We start from the raw sequence: 25651 nt of genomic DNA, 5'->3' as shown, positions 1-25651 counted from the left end.
ATTTATTCCATTAATCTAAAATAATTTTCTTGGTGATTATCACGTCCAGAGGAATATTCTAATTTGAGCCGCTTATGTTTTTTTCAAAATGTTAAAGCAAATTGTCTCTGAGACCATGTCTGTTTCACACTAAAATTGTTAATAACTTTAATTTGTTAAATTAGAGATCTTAATTTCTGAGTTTAAGAATCATCTATCACTTATAACAGGAAATAAAAGAAAATAAAATTGACTCTAATAGCATGACTTATGATAATTTTAGCTGTATTCTCCATCAGCAATAACTGTAACCTAATAAATTGACAGAGAACGTTTCCTCCTCGAACACAATTAGTAACAACCCTTTTCTTTTATTGTGATGCCCAACTGTACTCAGATAGACTGTGAGATTAACTACTGTGGCAAGCCTGCTGAGGTTATACAAGTGTGCAGCCTGCTGTTTCAGTTAGCAATAGGTTGAGAGAAAGAATAAGTATATATACATATATAGGTATACATATAAATATATAATTTGTGCTGGATATATATAGACACATACACATACATATGTATAACCATAGGTTCCTGTGGTTGACTCCTTACACATTTCACTTCAGTTTCAATTTCAAGTAGATCTGTTTGAGTTTCAAACCAGGTGAAAAATCATATCATTATGGCCCAGCAGGGGCATAAAATAATTTCACTGAAACCCAGCTGGTGGTGAAATGCAATGACTGAAAAATCAGGCAAGATTTACATGTTGGCAGTTTTGGAAATCAAAGCTTTACACACCTCTGATTCAGTTTAAATTAGAATTCACAGTAAAGGTCACAAGTTGTGCCCAATGTTAATGATCCGACTATAACCCTGGAACTATCTCAAACATATTGCTATAGGGCTGGTTTTCCAGTGTCAGGTACCATCAACCTCACCAGGCAGAGATGAGCACACAGGATGGAGCTCTGCACACCTCATGCCTAGGTCAGGACCAAACAACTCTAAGAGCATAACACATTGTTCATCATGTCACCTGAAAAATTCACCCTCCGTACACAGTAGGATCACCTTTCAATGGGTTTCACTTTGCACAATTTCAGTTACTTGGAAGTCAGTTGCCTTCTGAAAATACTAAATGAAAAATTCCAGAAATTAGCAATTTGTAAATTTTAAATTGTGTGTTGTTCCAAGTTGGGTGATGAAATCTTGTACCATACCACTTCATCTTGGCTGGGATGTGACGCATCCCTTTGTCCAGTGTATCCAGGCTATACACATTCACACTATCTTCTTGTGAGTCATTTAGTAGCAGACTTGGTTAACAGATCAAAAAAACATGATATGGTGCGTATAGGGTTTCGTACTATCCACAGTTTCAGGCAGCCGCTGGGGTTCCAGAAAGGTATGCTATGTGGCTAAGTGGAAGATGTATTTTATTTATATCAAAGCTTTTGATGTCTGCATCCTAAGCTTAATGAAGGGTCGCTGCAAGGAGATTTCAATTATTTTAATTGTTTACAAGATTGTGACTTGGTCATTGAAACAAATGTCCTTTTCTCTTCGTCTCTGCTTTTTAGATCATGTAAAAATTAGGGTGACTCAGCACTTTGGGAGACTGAGGCGGGCATATAACTTGAGAACAGGAGATCAAGATCAGCCTGGCCAACATAGCAAAACACTGTCTCTACTAAAAATACAAAAAAATCACCTGTTCATGGTGGTGCATGCCTCTAATCCCAGTTACTTAGGAGGCTGAGACAGGAGAATCGCTTGAACCTGGGAGGCCTAGGTTACAGTGAGCCAAGAGTGTGCCACTGTATTCTATCCTGGGCCACAGAGCAAGACTCCTTCTAAAAAAAAAAAAAAACTTAGAGTGACATGATTAAATACATATTTAAGATAAATATACACACAATATATATTCATTTTTATACACTATTACATTCCCATTATATTTACAGGACTACTTACAGCTAAAATTGATTTAATTTGACCTATCTCTCCTTTATTTTGGGAATTAGCTATAAACACTTGTTAATTTTATGGATTTTCTAACAGGCATGTTTTGCTAACTAGGTTTAGATTTCCCAAAAGCATTGTAAATGAAGGTAGGGTAAAGAAAGCTAGAGCCATTACTTCTTATTCATCATTGCTATTAGAAATTTACAAATATCCATTAGAAAAAAAATTAAACCAAGTATTTTTTATCTATTTTATAATAGATTCTACCACACAAGCCATATAAAACAATTAAGAAAATATTTTTTATACCTAAAAAATTCAAATTATCTAATTAAAATAAAGGTAATATTCAATCTATTTTTTTAACCCTCTTGTGGCAACAAACAGCTTTAGCCTCTTTCTCAGGTCTTTCTTTGCCTGTATGTCCCACCCTTTCATAATCTTCAAATGCTTACGTAATTTTTACACAGATTCCTTTTCAAAAGAATTTACAGCAACTTTTCAACTGGTTTTAGTTATATGTAGTACGAGTCTTCCTTTTTTAAAAAGTCAGAATTTTCTATAAAATTCTCAATTGCTTTCTCACCTTTACTCTGATTTAAAATCTGTATTCTTAATATGTTATTGTCATTTTCTCATTCAACATTAATTCAAGAAATATCTATTTGGCACCTACCATGTGCCAAGCACAGTGATAAGTGTTGGGGAGAGATGACCGTAACAAGCTCCTATCTTAAGAACGTCACAGATGAGGATACTGACATTGTATGATTAGTAATAGAGATTCAGATCAGACTAATACAGTGAATGTTTGTGTATTTATGTGGCCTTAGTATCCATTTTGAATACAGATTTAACTTTCTCAGACCAAGAGCAGTACTCAGTCACCCTGACACAGTTCTCAGCTCTGCACCCAGCACAAATGGATCAAGCTTGTGGCCACAGACAAGAAGTTAAAGCCATCTCTCTGCCTAGAGAACCTCTGGCTCCCCACTTTCCCTCTGCTTCCCTTAAAATGACCATTCTGGCATTTGCCTGTGAATTGAAGGTGACCCACACCTTTTTCTCATATATGCATGCTTAATGCATATATTAATTGCCAGAACATTTTAACCTCCCTTTCTTCCCACCTGGGGTGTGGTCTGTGACCTGTGTGTGGCCTCCAGCCTTGCAATATAGCCCTGGTTCCATAAGAACTGAAAACTCTAAAACTTTCACAGTGTGGCTCTCACTGAAACCTTGCCAGCAATCCTACCACTAGGCTGGCTGCCTGAAGACACCCCTGCTGGTGGATCTTCTACCAGTGTTTTGTCAGGGCCTTGGAAGGCTGCTAAGTAAGAACAGTAGCTATCAGCTAAGTTGATAGAGAAACTCCATGAAGAGTTTCATCCAAAACAAATAGAATATTCAGTATTCTCCAGCATGAGAGGAAAGAAATGTGGAATCAGGCTTCCTTCTGAAGGTAATTCTGGCCTTGAACTGAAAAAAGACTGTTGTTTTCAAGGGTAACATTCTTATCTGTAAAAATGAACTGTGTTTTACACTAGAATCTCTGTGTGACCAGTTTCTTCCTAATTAACTTATTCAGGTCCTTGCTCTTTCCAGGAAAATGTCAGCATTTTAAAATTTGACATTTTAAAAGAACCAGAGTGTTTTGACATCAAATCGAATATAAGTTAATTTAAATTAGTTCACAAAATGTCACAAAGATAAGTGAGATGAAAGAATCCACTTTTTTCCCCAAACTCGCAACAAATTGTTTAATAAAGAAAAATAAATAAATAATTATGTGTAAGAGATCGCCAGTCACTGTCTTTCATTTCCTTAAGAAGAAGAATGGAGAAGACTAATTCTGCTGGAATGGTCTAATTTATTAGATCAGTATATATATTTTTAAAAGTTTTTGGAATGTGACATACAATAACTATTTTTCACTTTTACCTAGAAGAAGCATGCCAAATCTCAAAAGAAACACATGAACAGCAGCAAGAACAGAAAGCTATCTTAAAATTAGCCTCCATCTTGAAAGAAAAAGATTGGAAGATCATAATGTCACAACAGTGAGTGGTTTTATAAATTGAATGAATTTGACTTTATGACAAACTCATTATATTTTTTCTTATTTTACTTTAGCCATGCAAAAGTGTATTCAAAGCCCAGAATCTGAGCACAGATAGGGACCAAGAAACACTTGTCTAGATTCTCAGGCAATCTGTAACATCAGCATTAGATGGAAAGAAGGAGAAAGATGAGTTTTAGGGATACTGACCCATCTATACGGCTTTGGAAAATAAAGCACTGCTGTTTTTTTGTTGTTGTTGTTTGTTTGTTTGTTTGTTGTAAAGGATCTTTATTTTTTATATTTACATACATCTCCCATTAAAAAATTAGGACATCAAGGTTTTCTGTCTATAATCTGGTTTTTGTATATGCAAACACTGTTTTGGAAGATCTTGATGATAAACTCAACAGATAAGGACTGGTCTGGTACCACGTGGTAGTACAAGGTATCTGATCTCCATCAGGGTATAATTATAATGTATACTTTACATATAGAATTAATCTAATGTTTCCACATTTTTTTCACAGACTCACATGTGTTTCACTTATTTATACTTCAGAATATTTCAGCACTCTTTTAACATTGCCTTGATTTGAGATAGGGTTTCCTACCACTTCTTTGAAAGCTTCGGACTTGTTATGCCTCTTAATAAGAAATCTGACATGATAAAATGACATAAATAAAATAGACAAAATAAGATATATCTTAGTCATTGCTGAACTTTCAGTAAGCGTTTGTGATCAAGCTGAAAAGATACAGTAAATTGCATTAATAAGAAATATGGGTCTTTTGTCCTACCATTATTCTCAAAAGTATTCCATAATTTACCACAGTGACTTAGGTGATACCTTCATGCAAACTTATCATAGGATGGGCCCTGAAGATTGACTGAAAAAGTAGCATGCCACAGTCATGTCCTTTGACTATGATGAATATGATCTTTGCATTAGAGATTCATATGAAAGAGTGAAATTTAGAAAGGGATGATGTTGGTAGATGTGCAAAGCCTGTGAAGTCATAAAACAATGAACAGTCTTTCATGATTAAAGCCATTATATTCATGTCTACTGGACAAAGCAATACGTGAACTATAAAGTTTATCAGTGTCTCTCAGTTTAGAAAATAAAATAAAAACCAAAGTAAGATTCAGTATTACTGTCCTGGAGCACAGTTGCTGACTCTGACTAGAGAACTTACTCTCTGTTCCCTTCTGCTGTTTTTCCTCTGTGACTGTTCTTTAATCACTTTTCTTTCATAAGCAGTTTTTCCTTTTCCCCTTCACTCTCTCTTCTTACTCCACAATTCCACCGGCCCTGAATAACTTTGGAAGTAAAAACACCCTAGTAAAAGACTGCCCTTTATTTCTGTTTGCATACAGTTGCATTACATTTACAGTTACGCACCACATGATGTTTCAGCCAACAGTGAGGCACATTTACTACAGTGGTTTCATAAGATTAAAATGGTGCTGAAAAATGTCTATTGCCTAGTGACACCCTGGTCATTGTAATGTCACAGTGCAACACATTAGTCATGTGGTGATGCTGGTGCACACGTTGTATGAAAGTATAGCACATACAATTATGTATAGTATAGAATACTTGCTATGATAATAAACATTTTACCTATTTATATATTTGTTATAGGGTAATTTTAATCACTATTTTAGAGTATACTCTTTCTATTTAAATATTTTTAAAAAGTGAACTGTAAAACAGCCTCAGGCAATCACTCAGAAAGTATTTCACAAGAAGGCATTTTTATCATGGAAGATAACAGCTCCAAGCTTCTTATTGCCTCTGAAGACTTTTCACTGGGGTAGGATGCAAAAGTGAAAGCAGTTATATTGATGATCCTGACCCTTTGTAGGCCTAAGATAATGTGTATACTTGTGTCTTAGCCTTTAAAAAAGCATTTGAAAAGTACAAAAAAAAAAATTAAAAACAGAAAAATGCTGATAGAATAAGGATGTAAAGAAAACATTTTTATACAGTTGTATATACAATGTGTGTTTTATGCTATGTTATTACAAAAGAGACAAAGGGTCAAAAATTAAGTTTATAAAGTTTTAAAAAGCTACAATAAGCAAAAGTTAATTTGATATTAAACAAATACTTTTTAAAATAAATGTAGTGTTGCCAAAGCATATAGTGTTAATAAAGTCTACAGTAGTGGAGAGTAATGTCCTAGGCCTTCACATTTAGTCACCTCTCACTCAGTAATTCACCCAGAGAAATCCTGCAAGAGCCATTAGAGGTACATGCTCTAGACAGGTTTACCATTTTGTAGATGGTTCATAATTTTTACTGTACCTTTTCTATTTTTAGGTATATTTAGATACACAAATACTTACTATTGCATTATAATTTCCAACAGTGTTCAGTATAGTAACATGCTGTACATATTTGTAACCTAGGAGCAAAAGAAGATATGATATAGCCAGGTGTGTAGTGGGCTATGCCAGTAGGTTTGTGTAACCACCCTTGACCTGGTCTGGATGTGTGTTCCCAATGAAATATCATGGTTAATTGTAATCCCTCATATTGAACATGGGGCCTGGTGGGAGGTAATTGAATCAGGAGGTGGTTCCACATGGTTTCACACCATCACCCCTTGGTACTGTATATTACAGTTTTCTCATGAAATCCGGTGTATAGTACCTCCTCCTGCCCCTCTTGCTCCTGCTCTGACCGTGTCAGATGCCCCTGCATTCGTTTTGCCTTCTGCCATGAACACAAGTTTCCTGAGGCCTCCCAGGAAGCAGAAATCTCCATGCTTCTTATACAGCCTGTGGAACCATAAGCCAATTAAACCACTTTTCCTTATAAAGTACCTAGTCTCATTATAGCAATGTAACAACTGACTAATACAACATTCTATGCTATCTTCATACAATGACTACATGATGATGCATTTCTCAATATACCTGTCACCAAGGGGCACATAGCTGCAGCATCATAAAGGCACTGAATATAAAATGATAATCGTATTTGAGAATGTAAACAACAGCATGGAATCTCATCATTATTTCTTTAAAGAATTTTTTCTTTGATTTAACAGTTATGCATATGAAATATTCTTCAGAAACAAAACTATAATGAAAAACATATTATTACTCAATTCACTGACCCTGTTCAAAACCAAACAAATTGCAATGTCTTGGTATCAGATGGTTTATTCAAGTCAGAGAACAGGTTTGGGCACAAAAAGACATCCACTGTCCTGCAGAGAGGACATATCCATGGAAATGACAAGTTGCAGACCTTTTAGGAACATTAAAAGTTGTAATTAAAAATGAATAGAAAGCAAAGAACTGTTAGCATTTTTTCTACTGTGATTCCTAGATCTTGTAAATCTTTGTAAATCTTTCATAATGTATTTTTACTGTACCTTTTCTATTTTTAGGTATGTTTAGATGACTCCCTGGAAATCAATTGAGGTGTTTTATATAGCAGATTCCAGGGTCCCACTAGACACCTATAGAATCAGGGAGACAAGAGAAGATACCTGGGAATCTGCATTTATAATCGTCTTTTCATATGTTTCTTGTATACTCTTTAGTTGGAATATTACTGGGTTATAAGAATACATAGCTTTCAATGTGACTATATCCGTTAACTTTCTCCTGCCAGGTTCTGAAGTCCTAACCACAGTACTATTGTAAGATTTGGCTGGTTAATGAATCTAATTCATTCTTGGCCACGAGAAATTCACAGGATTAATCTTGTAAGTTGACAGTATTAATGGCTATACCATGTTGGTAGGTTTCAGCAGCAGTGGAAAACTTCTTAAAGCTTGTGAGTAAGTGAGAGCATACAGTATTTACTGTTTTGTTTCCAGATTAGTTTGCTAAGGATAATGGTCTCCAGCTTCATTCATGTCCCTGCAAAGGACATGATCTCATTCTTTTTTATGGCTGCATAGTATTCCTTGGTGTATATGTAACATATTTTCTTTATTCAGACTGTCGCTGATGGGCATTTAGGTTGATTTTATGGCTTTCCTATTGTGATTAGTGCCGCAAAGAAATGACACATGCACACATAGAGGGAAACAACATATACTGGGGCCTTTCAGAGAATGGAGGCTGTGAGGAGAGAGAGGATTAGGAAGAAAAGCTAATGGGTACTATGCTTAATACCTGGGTGATGAAATAAAATGTATAATCAACCTTCCTGACAAATGTTTATCTATGTCACAAACCTGTACTTGTACCCTCAAACTTAAAAGTTAAAAAAAGTTCTTAAATCATTTTTGTGATATTTTTAAGTAACAGATATTATCTATATATTTTTCATGTTGTTATATAAGATTGACAACTGCAAATCTTGGTTCTATGGCACAAATGTACAAGGTTTTGTTTTGTGTGTTTTTTTTTTCCCCCCACATTTCCTTTTTCAAAAGGATCTGTAGAGGTTGCTCTCTTTAAGACATTCATAGCATGATCTAATTAGGCTTGGGAATAAATAATATGTTGAATATCTTAATAACTCTGGCTAAAAAGTAGTATAGATTTAGAAGTGATGTTAGAATTTTTTAAACAATAAACATTTTAGATAAGTTTCATTCTTTTATTCAACTAAATAAAAAAATATATATTTTCAACAATAGAACAATTTCCAGAAAATGCCCACACCTTGGAAAATGTACTAGTAAATACATGAATTATACTCTTACTTTTATTTTAATTTCAAACAAAAATATTGATTTATCAAAGTCGTTTTGCCCTCAAAGTGTTACCTAGATTGTCTCTTTTCTTTTAAATTCAAGATTTGTGCATGTTTATTACTTTATTGATTGTGCCAGTCTAGTCCCTTCCTTTTGTAATTTTCTCCCAGCCTACGTTAAAAGCTGTATGTACTTCGCAGTGGCACCTGTGCAATTTTAAAACAATTCAGAAAATTACTCCCAGCTCCGACTTCTGTCCCAATTTCAATTCTCGGTATTCTGTTACATTCCTTGGTTTCTTTTCTATTTCCTCCTAGTTTTTCCTCTCTCTTTCAGTATTTCTTTTTGTTGCTTTCCCATGTAATGGTGTGCCAGTTTTCCAATTTTGAAAGATTTTGTTTTCTAAAATGCACAGTATTTCTTATTATTCCTTCACTGACAAGGGTCATGGGTTAATTGCAGTCTCACACAGCCAAGTGTAAGATGCAATCCCAGAGCACTAATGGCCTGTAATCAAGATTTACTTTAAAGATATGACAAAAGACAAATGGAAAGAGAATATTATAACCTTTGTGCTTCCCCTAGTCCTTTGGAAATAGCTACTTTTCCTTTTGAGACGTGTTGAAACATAAATATTTGTGAAAACAAATTTGTTTCTCTAGCAGAAGATCAGTGTTAAACACGTTTGTTTTGTAATATAAATTTTGCAGTGCTTTCTACTTTTTGACAAAGCAGTTAGGCTATCAAGAAATTAGCACACCACTTTTTCTACTGCACAGATGAATAGGTTGGCAGTGAAATGCAGACATTTACTGCATTTCACAGTCCAGTGAGCTCAATAGCAGCTGCTTAAAAACCAGAAACAAGATCCTGAAAACAAAGTGACTCTTTATTTCTTCAATTCAAATGTAGAATTTATACAACAGGAATACTCCTGTAGTATTGTTACTAGCAGGCGAAGGTAAAATTTTCATTGGAAGATATTCATATTTAGCTTCTTTGCAAAGGAAGTTAAACTTTTACATAAAGCCTTATGCTGACATGTTCTGTTTGGATGATTTTACTGTAATTTCTTTCATAGATTGCATAGTCTTCATATATTGATAATATATTTTTATTAAAATGTACACAAAGAATCATAACTAATATAATAAATGCTTATTTGATATAAAATATGTTTTTAATGTTTTATGGACATTTAATGAAGTTGGTAAAATATTTATTAGGCAACATTTATGGAATGCCTCCTATGTGTATAATGGTTTCTTAAGTAGTGTTCTATGTGTGACCCTATGAAACTTAAGTATTTAAATACAGGGAGGAAAAAGGGTAAATTAAAAGTCACTGTACAGCATGATAAATGCTTTGATAGTGACATATCCAATTTGACATGTAAGATTAGAAGATGTTTGTCTGTGTCTGCCAGGAGATTGAGATCAGGAAATAACCATCTCCAACTTAGAAAAAGTAAGCTTTAATTTAAAGGGTCAACACGTTTAAAGGAGAAGAATTTTACAGAAGATTCTGTGGATGATAAGTTGTCAAGGAGTAATGGGGATTTTGATTCATACAAAATGAAAAGTGGTTTTTTTGGGAGGACTGGCATGTAGTGTTAAGGGATTTCTAGGTGGGAAATAAAAGTAAAAAAGCCATCTGGAACTATTTTTCATAATGACCCTTTCTTTGAAACACAAATAAGTTTTAATTTAGGTTCAGAAACCTAGTAAAATACACTAAAGTGATAACTGATCAAATTTTTATTTGTGCATTTCTGGAACAATTCTGAAAAGCAATGGGGAAAATTGCATCATAAGGATGATGCTGGAAGAATAACAGATGCCACATTCCTTGAGTAAGAGAACAAGCAAATGATTTTAAAAAAATGAATTCAAAGAAGAGCAAAATGGAGGAACATATTTGAAACATTTAAAACAAAATAAATTACTTAGCACTTGATAATTAAATGGTTGGTTATATGAGTGGATAAAGAAACTAACAGATATATAAACAAACACACATAGTCAAAATGAATAAAATACTTCAATTGCTGGAGATGTGGAGAAATGGTCTGTATACTATACATACTCAGAAAGAAGAATAAAGGTAATCTATGACTTTTTGAAAATTTAGGTACCAAAAATTTTTCCGTTACTGTTAATGCATGCGAATTTTCTCATCAAGAGGTAGAGTCTATCTTCACTCACAATGAATAAATATAGGCTGACTCAGTAATTTGTACTGACATGTACAACACGGTAGACATGACCTTCTTAGATTTCTGAGCGCAGGCTTTAAGAGGACTGCCAACTTTAGCTTTCTTGCTTGGGACCTAGTCACATACTGTAATGAAGTCCAGGATATTCATTGGCATTGAGAACATTTAGGGAAGCCCTGAAAGATAAAAGAGTATATGGAGAGAGAGGGTACATGAGGGATACTCAAGAGATCTCAGCCAGCAGTCAGCACTGTGGTGTCAGTCCTGTGAACAAAACATTTGTAGTCCTTCCTGATCAGCTCGGCCACTAGTCACAAACAGTCATAAGAACAAATTCAGCTAGTAGTCAAGTTTTGGGTTGGTTTGTTTCACAAGAATAACTACATGAAACAGTAGTTGATACTTATTAATAACGGTTTTTTATGACAAAATCAAAAACATATGAGCTTGGCTTTAGAATCGAGAGGTTGGAAGGCCAATTATGAGAATGTTAGGGAAGTCTGGAAGATTATTGAGAAGATCGTTACTGGAGGCTGAAGAAATGCCAAGGCATATACCATAGCGGCAGAATTTTGACAACTCCATCAACAGTGGTAGCATGGAATGCTTTTTAAAATGTACGTGATGAATTTGTAGCTCAGTCCAAGAAGATTTCCTGATAGAATTTTTTATTGCTATGGCAAAGCAATATGACGAAGCCAATTGGAGCTTTAAAAAGTATATATTAATGGAAAATATATAAATAGAAAATATATACTTAAAAATATATAAATAAAAATATATAAATAGAAATATATAAAATACATAAATGGAAACTCATTCCATTTATTAAGCAAAATTAGAGAAAATATTTCTAATCAAAAAATTTATAGGTTGGAAACTATTTATCATTCCTAGCAGGTTAAGCTGGCAAAAGTCCCTAGAAGTAAGAAATAGCCCCAGAGGAAAGGTAAAATCTAGGATGCTGATAAAGTCAAAATAAAATCAATAGTACTGCTGTACAACCCTTTACGAACACTTCAGAAATATTTAAGTTCTTTTCAGAAGAACTTTTTCTAATGGAAAGGATGACAGTCTGTTTTACAGCAGTTTCACAAAGATTTGAGGGAACCGTATTGTCAAAAGCACTATCAGCTTCTACTAAAATAAATGGAGAAGTTAAAATGTAAAGAGGCTTCTGGGCTCCCAAATATCTGTGGACACAAAGCAGGTTGAGCAAACTACTCAGCTGCAAACATGATGTATTTATTTTGTAAATGGAAGATACTTTAGAAGATGAAATAAAAATGCCGCAAGGATTTTTTTAGAGAACTAGTCTCAGATGGCAGATATATACCCTAATCAAGGAACATTCCTTGTCTTTGGAGTAGGGGTTCCTGAAAATCCTTGCTGGATTTCAGAATTACTACCGGCCACTAATTGCAATGAGCCTGGCTTTTCAGCCTGTTGTGAAAAGGAGTATCTATAGCAATTTTCCTGACTCTGTGTCACCATTATACATTGCTTGTATATGGAAAAGGTAACATGGACTTGACTTTACAGGTTTCCAGAAAAAGAATAAACATTCCCAGAGGGACTCATCTGTATCCAGATATGGTGTACATCATTATATTGCAGTTGGATGAAGTACTGGGTTATTGAGAAAGAAGACGTGTATTTTGCATGTGGGACTGTTTTAACTTGTTTAAGACAGAAGGTATAATGGGTTTCCTACAAATATGGATTCCAGTGCTTCCCTCAATCCCTTTATATGCATGCTCTCTCTCTCTAAAGAAGCCGAGTCTATTCTCTTCACCTTGAATTTGGACTGACCTTGAGAACCATGTTGATTAAAAGAATGTGATAGAGTTAACATGTCAAGCCAAGGACTTAATAGGACCAGTACTTTCCACTTTCCTTTCAAGACACTCAACTCACCTCCCATGTTGTAAGGAGGCCATAGCTATTGAACTGAAGTGAAGACCACTTAGAATACCAAGAGGATAAGATACCACATGTAGATATTCCATGGAGAGGTAAAACAAAAAGCCTACACCAATATGTTGTGTTAAGTCTCCAGATATAATTATTTTTTTTCAGTCCAGAACACCGTCAACAGTCTGTAGACCAGAAAAACTATCTCGACAACTCAATTCAGGCTCGCACAAATTCTAGCACTACTGTGAAATAATTGTGCAGATAAGATTAAAGTCGCCGGGCGCGGTGGCTCAAGCCTGTAATCCCAGCACTTTGGGAGGCTGAGGTGGGTGGATCACGAGGTCAAGAGATCGAGACCATCCTGGTCAACATGGTGAAACCCCGTCTCTACCAAAAATACAAAACATTAGCTGGGCATGGTGGTGCGTGCCTGTAATCCCAGCTACTCAGGAGGCTGAGGCAGGAGAATTGCCGGAACCCAGGAGGCAGAGGTGGTGGTGAGCCGAGATCGCGCCATTGCACTCCAGCCTGGGTAACAAGGGCGAAACTCCGCCTCAAAAAAAAAAAAAAAAAAAAAAAAAAAAAAAAAAGATTAAAGTCTATAATCACTTTACTTGAGTTAAATAAAAGGAAATCATTTTTGGATTTGACTAAATTAAAACATTATAAAGCCTTTAAAATTAGTTTTAGTAATTTTCTGGAAGTGGGCATGAGAAGAGCTGCTGGATATGCGTTGTTCTCTTTCCTCTGGATCTTCCTTCTTGGTTGCTGCCTGTGGGAAACGGGTGTCAGCTCATGCCTATGGAGTTTTAATATACTCCTGATCTTCCTTTTCTTACTGCCTGCCCTGTGGACCTCTTCCTTGTTTAATAAGCTGCCACAGTTATGTAAACCTCGTAATAAGTCTGTCCATCTATGTATACATATATTATATATATACACACATAAAAATAAACATGTAGATATATAGATAGACAAATAGAAAACAAAAACCTGATGTCGAGTTAATCTAAAGTAAAAGCATTAAAGCTTCAAGATCTATGATGCATCCAAAATATTGATGCCATAATAAAGCTTGATTCTGTTTAGCTGATTTCTAACTTAAAACAAAATTTCCAACATGCTTTTAGAAACGTGATGTTTTTGCTATTGCATATCTAGAAGTCAGAAAGCTACAAATAATTCTGTTTTTCAAAAGCATCGTCACATTAAAATGTGATACCTTCAGGTCTCAGTCTTTTCACCTATAGGAGGCAATGACATTATTCTAATACATTTTCTTGGTCTTTAATATAAATTAACTATGAAGTGATTGAATCTTGTTACCAGAGTTTATGCAGGAAACACCTCTTATGAAAATGATCAGTAAATGATATTAAGATTGTATAGGATTAGCAAAGTCTAGAGATTTAAAATGTCTTTTCTCAAGTAGTGTCTTCCCTGAATATATCTAGTCTACTCTTCTCCTTGCCAAGAATCAGTGCAATGCAGTTACTTGTGATGGAGCAATATTATCCATGTAATTTATCTTCTTAAATTTCAGGGATAGCTTATTACATTTTATTTTTAAGGCAAAGTAGAGATTTTTTTCTTTCTTTTTTTTTTTTTTTTAGTTTATAAACATAGCTTTTTCAATGTTTTGCTGTCTGATTTTTCTTAGGTACAGAAAAGCTGGTCCAATGGCTAATTGAGGGTTCTCTCTCAAGTGTTAACTCCTTTAGGAAATCCAATGCAATGAGGTAATTTATGTCTAGTAGCTGACAAGTGCTATGCCTAAATTATGAAAGATGCCCATATTTTCTTTAGAAGGTTTGAGATGAGGTCTTCTGTGTTTTTAGGATTCAATCTATACTATGCCTTAAGAAATGTTGAACTATTATGTCTGTGTAGTTTAACAGCTTTATTTTCAGACATTTCTTTAATGTTACATCTAACAGTTTATAGAAAGGTGAACTGATAATGCTTTCAAAGATATCTTGCACTGAAAAATAACTCACTTAGAAAAATTGTATTTTCTCTTAAACGGAATGCCTTCTTAAATCCTGTAGGCCCACTCTTTTTGTCTTGGAGATTTGGTGGAGTAGATTTCTGTAGAAGCAAGGATTAGATGTTCTCATTAGATCAATTTTATAATTTATTCTATCATTAAGAAAATGCCGTTGTACACACATAACCAATGAGAAGGAAAAAATGGTAAGTTTTTTTTTTTTTTTTAGCACAGAATATGATACAAAATAGCTGTGTTAAAAAGTCAATTTTCATCATAAGAGTATGTCCATAATCTACATGCCCAGAAAATGTTAACTTTGGACATACTGAGAGCTACTGCAGCTCTTTTATTTCTGGTCAAGATTCTCTTATGCAGAATGTGTCTGGTGATATTACAAATGATTTATGTAGGAAAATAGGGCCAATTGAACGAACTAATGGGTTTGACTTAGTTGATTTCCCAGGAGAATTTCTGCTTTATATTCTGTGTTATCCTATGCTCTGTTCATTTCAAGATAGAAAAACCTGAGCTGAAGACTCCTCACAGGCTTTGAGTAATCCCTGCCTTTACAATGTTAGCCCTTTATGTTCATCATTCCATGGCACCTAAATGCAATTTTTATGATTTTGATGCCCTTTGTTAGTACTAGGAAGCACTATTATTAGAGTTCAGTGATCAATAATCTAATTTTCATATTTAGTGTGATGCCATAAAACAAAGTCGCAAAGAGTCTTGATTATCTTTAGCTTTTGCCACTCCATTAATCCAACTGCATAGTAGTTTAAACTATCATTTTGGCACAAAGAATCTGTAATATGAATAATTATCTTTCTTCACAGCATCAACATCTTGTCTCCACTTTTATCACTATTTGTAATTAACTATGAGTGACCAGAGATTCCAAAGAGTTTGATTTTATAGACAAAGACTTATACCACCAATTCAAACTGTCTTCAAAGGTCTGAGACTCTGACACACCTCCGTTATTACAACAGAACACTGTTACAGAAAATTTAATTTTGTTTCAAAAATTGCACAAGTAGCAGAACCACATCGCAGACCTGGCAGAGCCACATCTCAGACCTTGAAACAGGATTACTATTCCTATGATATTTTCAAGTACCCACCTGCTATCGTTTAAATATTTTTCCTCTGCAAATCTCCTTTCTAAATTTAATTCCGAATGCAATGGTATTGAGAGGTGCCACTTTTCTTTTTCTTTTTCTTTTTTTCTTTGAGGCGGAGTCTCATGCTGTCACCAGGCTGGAGTGCAGTGGTGCAATCTTGGCTCACTGCAACCTCCGACTCCCTGGTTCAAGAGATTCTCCTGCCTTAGCTTCCTGAGTAACTGGGATTACAGGCACACGCCACCAGGCCCAGCTAATTTTTGTACTAGTGGTATAGAGGAGGTTTCACCACGTTGGGAGGATGGTCTCAATCTCCTGACCTTGTGATCCACCCACCTCTGCCTCCCAAAGTGTTGGGATGACAGACGTGAGCCACTGCGCCTGGCTGAGAGGTGGGACTTTTAAGAGGTAATGAGGCCAGAAGAGTTTCTACCTCAAGAGTGTGTTTAATGCCTTTACAATAAAAGGATATTTAGAAGTGATTTGTCTTTCTTGGTTCTTCCCCTCTACTGTCATTTGAGAAACTGTGTTCCTCCTCTCTGCAAGATGCAGCAAGACATCATCTCAGAAGTGGAGACCAGGGACTTAACCAGATACCACATATTCCAGTGATTTGATCTTGGACTTCCCAGCTCCTAGAACTATAAAAGATAAACCTCTATTCTTTATAAAATTACACAGTCTCAAATATTTCGTTATAGCAGAACAAAAAGTGCTGAAACATTGACTCACATTTCTGACCACAGAATAGTTTCACTACTTCCTCTTCTTCAGGCTCTTTTGTAATTTTTCTTTATTTTTCTGGTTTCGTTATTTGAAGTATTTCCTCCAATACATCACTTTCTGCCAGATGATATGCATAAATATCTCCTGTGGAGGCTGATGACAGTCCCATAACATCAAATCTTAGAAATGAATGTCAAGTACTGACTCAGCAGGATTACTCAGTTTATGATGTTCCCCTAAACAAGTTGCTTGGATGAGCTCTCTTCTGATACCGTCCACAATTATTGGAAAGGGAACTATTCCTACTTGCTGGTGAAAAAAAAAAAAGACTAGAGTTTGGAGCTGAGTACTTAGTGATAGTATTTGAGTACTTTTCTAAATGTTCTGATAATCATCAGAACAGCTGAAAGTATTTGACTGAAAAAGAAATGCAAAAGTCAAAAAGAAAATGTTGACAATTTTACTTTTTCCCATAGAGCTAACCATGTACACTTTGACTGCTTATATGTATGTAAACTAGCATGATGACAGTAAGTACATTCTATAAAATGTAAAATTTCAGCATTTAACCATTTATTCTGTTATACATCCTTATGAAATTTATGTGTTTACTTTGTCCAGAAAGTTTTGTTGTGTGCCATATGATTGAAGTAAAATAAATATGTCATTCATTTTCAGACATATAAATTTATCTCTTTAAAATTTTTAGTATTTTCCTCCAGAATTCACCACTGTTAAGAATTTTTAGTAGTAGTATTTCTGTGGAATAGTACATTAATAACTATATATACTTTAAGAAATACTGCATGTGTTTCATAGATATCTGGGTCTATGTTTCTCTACAATACAGCCTTGATTGAAAAAGAATTAACCTTTTAAAAATATACTGAATGTACCTTTAGAAATTAGAAATATATCTTTAGAAAATAGAAATATATGTCTTTTGAATAGCTATTATTTTATACTAATTATTTTATAATATACTCACTTTAAATTTTGGTTTAAGGTGTTTGCCATAGATATAGAAAAATATAAAATAAGAGGGAAAAATAATTTTATCATCTTGAATGAGATGATTGCATTAATCTAGCAAATGAGTTAAATCCGTAACAAAATTTTGAAAAATATGTAGTGGGTAATAGCTAATAAGAATGTTTTAATTTATAACCTGTTTTATAACATTCAACCAAGTTTGTTTTTGTTAGTCCCAATAATATCAGAAGCAGTATATTCATAATTTCAGTGTTTATTACTAATATTATATATCCCTCAATTGGCATAATTATAATATTTTAACTAAAATATACTGTGAAATTATACATTCTAGGTGCTGGGCTTTCTGGCAAAATTGTAATGTTCATAAATATAAATGTTATACATAATTTTTTACCATTATAGTATATAGTATTTCTTAGGGAATTTTAATGAACTTGGAAAATCGTATATTTTAGTGCAACTTTAAGTTACTACACTTGGAGAAAATAAAATCTTGATATTTTCATAGCACAAAAGTACACGTATGTGCTAGTCTCAGCATCTAGATTAAGAATCCACCCTTTAACCTAAAATAAAAGTTAAAATATTTTTAAAAAGAATCTATTCTACAGAATTAATGGCATTGATATGTCATGCTGGATATATAAGAATGTTCCACAGCATGATTTATGGTGGCAAAAGAATCAAAACTAAACATCAAGGTCTTCAACAGGGAATCGGTAGAGTAGTTTTTATATTCTTATGATGGAAAAATTTTAAGATAAAAGATAAGTTAGTTTGTATGTATTTACCTGAAGCTATGTCTGTACTTATATGCAAAAGAGGAGTTTGCATAATAATATGTATGATATTATTCACTTCATCCCGAGTATTGGTTAACACATTCTGTGTGGGATCAGTTTAAGGAATTTACATGCATTGTCTAATTTAATCCTCACATCAACCAGCTAATAGAGAAGTTTTATCATTCCTGTTGTGTCCCTGAATCTTGGATACAGAGAGGTTGAATAATTTGCCTGAAGTTACACAGGGAAAGAATAGAAAAGTTACTCGATTATTAGGATTTTGAAAACTTCAGAATAAAGAAAGCATGTTTAATTCCTTTCCCTGCAACCTTTGGTGCATGGCTGTTCTCCCTGGTTTCGGTTACTAGCATTCAACTGAGGTCTAAAAATAGGAGCGAAAGTAACAAGAAGATATTATGAGAGGCAGTAAAAGAGACTGCATTCATCTACTTTTATTACAGTAAATTTAAATTGTTCTGTTTTATGATTTTCATTGTTGTTAACGTCTTATTGTGTCTAATTTATAAATTAAACGCTGCCATAGCTATGTTTGTTTAGGAAAAAAAAGGATATATTACAGTATATAGAAGGTTTGAACTACTTAGTGTTTCAGGCATCCCCTGGGGGGCTTGGAATGTATCCTCTGTGGATAAGAGGGATTACTATATTTCCTAAGTTTCATAATGGCATTCTTCAGAAATAGATTAAATGTCATGCATGGGCTTTGAGCTTAAATTTTGTTATAACATTTGACAACATCTCATGAGATTCTGATGCACACATAGAAAATATCTAACCAGAATTATGTGCTATATACTTGGTTGAATAAGTATACTAACAATGATCAATCAATGGATATACGATAGTTTAAATGGAAAAATAATATACATCTGAGTTGTATTACTGGCACTATTATGAATAAAAATGTTATCAATTATATAACTACTAGGCTGCTCTCAAATACTTTTGTTTTTCTCCTGCTATAGAAATAATAAGATGGCAGTATTTCACCCTGCTTAAAGGTGGATGAAGCCCCTTACTTGTTTTGACCAATGTCATTTGAATAGAAGGAATTTTTTCAAGGCCTTCCCATGGTCCCTTATGAGCTATATTGACATGAATATAGCTTCCATTGGCTGTCTTCCTAAATGACTAAGTCTCCTTGCAAACCTATTATAGAGACTGAATTAGTTTTAGATTTGAAAGTTATTTATTTCTTCAGTATGTTATAGGTCATCTTAACTGATACACATAACAAAATGAAATGTTCAGTTTAGAAATATACAAATGTCCCTACCAAGGGAAACTAGGCAATTCACTTAATAATAAAACTGGTATTTGATTTCAGGAATTTAGAATTTAGAGTATATAATTATATCCTGTAGACATATTCACATATATAAAGTTTATTTTTGATTAATAACTTGCAGAAAGCTATGCACTTGAGATTTACAAACTTGCTGAATAAAATTCAGTGAGAAAACCGCATTTTAGTATAGGCTTAATGAAAATGTCTTGATGGAAACCCTAGACTCTAAACTACACTGTGGCATTTAGAATGAGATAAGAGAAACCCATAATAAATGACTTTATAAGTGGCTTTTGGATAGAATTCTGGTTTAAAATTTGAGAATAAGGTTGGCAGATTCTATTCTTTGCAAAAAAAAAGAGGGCTGTCACAACAATGTGTTCCTGAAACCCTTTTTAAATAAAGGAAAAATTGAAGAGCTGGCATTTTAACCATAGTTTATCTAATACATAATGATGCTTCATAAGTTATTGAGACCTCCCTCGATCTCTGGGATAGTTTGAGCAATGGCTGAAAATAATCTATCAGAAAAAAAAATATATATCTCTAATTCTGTCAATAATTGAGAAAATATTCTAAGATTCTTTAAATTTTAATTATGTTTTTTAACACATATATAAAATATAACAAAATAAGGTGAACATTATCTAACTGAGGCTGCTCTTCAATTCTTATGTACTGAATTTAAGGAGAGAAATGTTATCACCCTAAGAAATTATACCAACTAATGACTGCATGCCATTAATATATTTTCTAATGTTTGTATTTTCAGTTAATGCACTTTCAGTGATAGTAAGGAACACTTTATTAACAGCTATTTGAAGTGTCATTTCTATAAAGAGACCTGCACATGTTTAATGTGTATAATTCAATGAGTTCAAACATATGCAAATACCCTCGATACTGTCACCACATTCACTTGAATATGATTCACATAAACATATGCAAGAGCCCCTGAAATTTATTTTAACCCTTTGTGCGTGTATGTATGTGCTAAGAAGACTGAATATGAGATCTCCTCAACAAATTTTGACATACGCAATATTATAGTATTAACTGTCGGCACCATATTGAACAGTAGCTCTCTAAAATGCATCTGTCTTTCATAACAAAGTTCATAATCCTTGCAAAAATTTTCAGTACCCCATAATGCAGCCTTTGGCAACTATGATAGTATTCTCCGCTTCTGTGAGTTTGACTATTACAGATACCCCATATAAGTGGAATAATACAATATTTGTCCTTCTCTGACTGGCTTTTTTCACTAAACATAAAATCCCCCCAGGTTCATCAATGTTGTCACAAACGGTAAGAATTTCTTCTAAAGACTGAAACATATTCTGTTGTATGTACATACCTCAGTTTCTTTATCCATTTATCTGTCAATGTGCTTAGACATGAGTCATTTCTGTATCTTGACTACTATGAAAAATGAGTCTATAAACATCGGAGTGCAGGTGTTTCTACAAGATCCTGATTTTAATTGTTTTGGATATATCCAGAAATGAGCTTGCTGAATCATATGGTAATTCTGTTTTTAGCTTTTGGAGGAACCGCCATACTGTTTTCATAGTTGTTGTATCCTCATACATTCTCAATGGACAGTGTACAGGGGTTCCAATTTCCTCACATCATCACCATTTATCTTTTGGTTTTTTTGAAAATCAAAATCCTCAGTAATATATTTTTGATATTACTATTTGCAATGACTTTTTGGATATGACACTAAAAGCACAGGAAACAGAAGCAAAAAATAGGCAAGTTGGACTATATCAGACTAAAAACAAACAAGAAAAACAAAAGCCAAGCAAACTTCTGCACAGCTAAGGATAAAATCAACAGAATCAAAAGGCAATCTATAAAACCAGAGAAAATATTTGCAATCCATGTATCTGGTAATGGGTTAATTTTCAAAATATATAAGAAATGTCTACAATTTAATAGCAAAACACACATAATCTGATTAGAGAATGGGCAAAGGATTTGAACAGACATTTATTCAAAGAAGATATTTAAATGGCCAATAGATGCTTTAAAAAAATATACTCAACATCTTTAATTATCATGGACAGGCAGATTAGTAGAACCTCCAAATAAAATTACTTCACAGACAATTTAACCTATAAAATGATGCATTATGTTATGTTAATTGTTACAGAAATTATTTCCTCACAATTGTTGCATCAATTTGTTTGTGGTACTATTACAAAATATTTGCTACCTTGTCATTTATAAAGAACAGAAATGTTTCTCACAGTTCTGCAGGCTGGAAATCCAAGATGAAGTCACCTGCAGTTCAGTGTCTGAGTCTAAGACAGCAGTTTGTTGCTGCATGCACTGGAGGGAAAAAGTACTGTATCTTCTCATGAAGGAAGGTTTGGAAGGTAGGAATAGGGACCAAGCTTCCTCTGTCAAGCCTTTTTGTAGAGACACTAATTCATTCATGGGGGTGCCACCATCATGACATAACCACTTCGCAAAGGATTTCAGCTCCTCCCACTGTTGCATAGGGGATTAATTTTCCAACACATGAATTTTGAGGGACACACTCAGACCATAGCAACTGGTTTATAGCAACTAGGGAGCCCTATGGTCTTCATAATAAAGTGATATTTTGCTTTAATATGAAATGAGAGGTCAGGGCCTGTAGCTGCCGTGAGACTGCTGCATGCACATCTCCCCTAGTGACTATCACAGTTGACTGACAGCTCCTGGGGTTCCTCTTCTTATCCATCATTACCTATATTCCAAAAATCCCCTTCTCATAGCTGTTTTCAGGCAATGGCAAAGCATAGGGAGGTGCCCCGCAGGCATGTTCCTGCTTGAAATGGAGGAAAATTTTGGCTTGATAACTCTCCATTGGTCTGCAAAAATGCATTAAGAATTGTGCTACTGTATGAAACTCATTTTACCTAACCCTCTTTATTTTCTTTCCTCCTTCATAAAGTTTACAAATATTGTGGCTGAAAGCTCTCTGTCTATTCCTGCTTCCTCCACCTCATCTTGCAGAAGTGTTCACCCAAATAAATTGCTAACCCATACAATCCCATTTTGGCAGATTCGGTTTTAGAACTTTGCCTTGACTATTAGCCTCAAGGGAAATATAATAAAATACACACACACACACACACACACACACACACACACACACACACACACAAATATTTCTCAATCTCTTATAGGTAAAATATACTCTTTTTATGATTTAATGGAAATATTTATATGCAGTGAAAGATAAATTATTGGTTGTATTGCTACATTTAAAAATTTTGCTTAAGTAGCTAAGATATAATTAAGAATCCCCAAATTGTCCTAGACAACTATTTTAGAATCTAAAAGTACATGATCACAAGTACTTAGAACTATTATAAGATTAGTATTCATTTAATTATCTGTACATCCATAATGTAATTTACTGTTTTAGTTTGCTTGCTAACAAGAATGATTTTTAACAATGGTGATCTGGTTTAAATAGCTATGATTTCCTATGTTTCCATTATTATTTTAAACAGACATTGACCTTTATTTTTAAGGAAACAGAGCTAAAGCAATGAAGCACACTTCATGATAAACACTAAAAAGAAAATATGAGACCACTATAGTCCCCAAATTACTTCATAGGAGAAACTGATGGATATTATTTAAAATCAATTTAAGTACATATTAGATTTGTGAAAAGCTTAGGTAAATATAACTTGAATTTACTTTAAAAAAAGGAATTACAAAAACATTCTATAATTCCCCCTAAGAAACTTATTCAAATAAAAGTTTAAGTAACAGCTACATGGCATGGGGTGAGAAAGCGGGACATGGTGGTGCATGCACCTGTAGTCCCAGCCCATTGGAAGGCAGAGGTGAGGTGAGAGGACCACTTGAGCCCAGGAGTTGGAGGCTCCAGTGAGCTGTGACTGCACTATTGTACTCTAGCCTGGGCAACAGAGTGAGACCCTGTATTAAAAAAGAAAAAAAAAATAGATGGGAAAGTTTACAGAAAGAGACACTAATTATTCATCAAAGGTAATTTTTTTCTCTTGAAACACAGCAATGTTAGATTGCTGTTCTTTTTGCCTTCTGTTTGCTTCCCAAGAAGGGTGAAGAGGAAGCTGCAGTTGCTATTTTGTATTTTCAGGTCTTCTTTGTAGCTTCTTATTAAATTGATTCTTGATCTGAGTTTGATTCTGTGGAAAATACAGTTATCTGGTTTTTGGAGCCTGATCTTCATAATTTCTTCTAGAGCTTTTAGATCCTAATAGAACACTGATTCTAACTTTCTGGTTTTTGTACTTGGCTTGGTTTTGTCATTTCTTGTAACCCCATGAGTTTCACCTGTATCTTCTTTAAGTAACATTTTATTTTTGAGTCTTTTTTGTTCCTTAACTGAAGAATCACAGCTACTTTCCTTCTTTCGTGTCCGTCTGAGTTTCCCAGTGAAGAAATCATCACCATTATCACTATCTTCGTACGGGGAAGACTGTAAAACTTTTCTTTTGTGCTATCATCATCAAAATATTCCTCCTCTTCACATAATTCTTCTCTGCCATCACTGTTACCACAGAGTGAGCTATCAGATCCGTTGTTTGTTTGTTTGTTTGTCTTAGTGTTTTCAGTTTGGGGTTAGCAAGCGTCTTTGTCTTCCGGGACTCAATGGAAACTACAGAATCCTTTTCTGAAGACATCGATGGAGAATTTGGAACACTCGCTGCGTTAGGTCCATGTTCCAGCCTGTTTTTTTCCTTTGAATTATATATTGGTTTCTTTGCCAGTGTTTCGGTTTCTTTCACTTTTTGCTCACTGATAATAGTTCCTTCATGCTGTAAATTACTGCCATTATCATTTGAATACAACGTATTCTTAGAATGATTGTCCCCTGAAGCATTATTTGATGACTCAACTTCAGCAACATTTTGTCTTGCGTCTTTAAAGGCTTGGACAGCAGCTTTTAACACATCTATCTTTTTCTTCAGAAGAGGATGTGCTGCTAGTCTGGCAATTGCTCTTTCAGTTGCAGTAGAATCTGGCTTTTTGCAGATTTTTTCGAAGCTGATATCACCAAGAGCAGATCAGGTTTCAATTCCTTCTTGGCATGGATTTCCTCAAGCAATCCTTGTGCCTGCCTTTGGTTTTTTAACAGTGCATCTTCAGTACCCTTTTTTGACTTCAGTCTGCCAACACTCCTGACAGGTTTTCAGATAACCGAAACTCAAATTCTCTTCATTTCTTTTCTCATTTTCACGACCTCCTTATTGAGGTTCAGAGTTTCCGGCTGACCCATCTTAGACGGAGGAATATCAGGTAAAATATACTCTTGCCACAAATAAATCCAATCTGTGAATGCTTAAATTGTGCTTTACAGAATATAAGAATTTAAGAGCTTCACAGGAAAAATATTAATACTGCTTACAAGATTCCAATACGTGAATAATATTTATATTACAGTTTCATATGAACCTTTTACTTCTATTAAGTATGCCATCATGTCACTGCAGAGCTGTGAAATGAGAGCTCTCCTAGTTATGAACAAAGAAACGTGTTTTACTGGAAGCTAAGTGGCAGGTTGAGCATGTGGAAATATCTGGGCATGCAATGAAGACATCGTTTGCAACTCCCCAGTCCCCATAGCAAAATGAATGTTGTTTGTGTCCATTTATGCAGGATACTCTAGAAAAACAAACTGAAGCTGTCCGGCCTGCCTGGACCACTTGTTTGCTGAGGCCCCAGGAATTAAGCCAATTGAGCCAGATAGAGCCGAATGGACAGGATGTTCAGGCTTTATTGGAAAATCCCCGGGCGGACTGACTGGACCCGTACAGCAGGGGAGGGTCAGCAGTCTCGCACCGGTTTTCTTTGTTCCGTGATTTTTATAGAGGTGGGGGAACCGGGGAGTGAAGGAGCTGATGTGACAGATGGTGATTGGTCAG

General features: G+C 34.6%; 1 pseudogene; it reads right to left on the bottom strand.

The window, feature by feature from the left end:
• Nucleotides 1–23737: 23737 nt before the first annotated feature.
• LOC101054346 (serum response factor-binding protein 1 pseudogene) lies at nt 23738–25005 on the bottom strand (annotated as a pseudogene).
• Between the last annotated feature and the right edge of the window lie 646 nt (nt 25006–25651).

The sequence above is a fragment of the Saimiri boliviensis genome, chromosome 1 (assembly GCF_048565385.1).
Source record: "Saimiri boliviensis isolate mSaiBol1 chromosome 1, mSaiBol1.pri, whole genome shotgun sequence".
Lineage (NCBI taxonomy): Eukaryota > Metazoa > Chordata > Mammalia > Primates > Cebidae > Saimiri > Saimiri boliviensis.
This window is presented reverse-complemented; position numbering and strand designations above follow the sequence as displayed.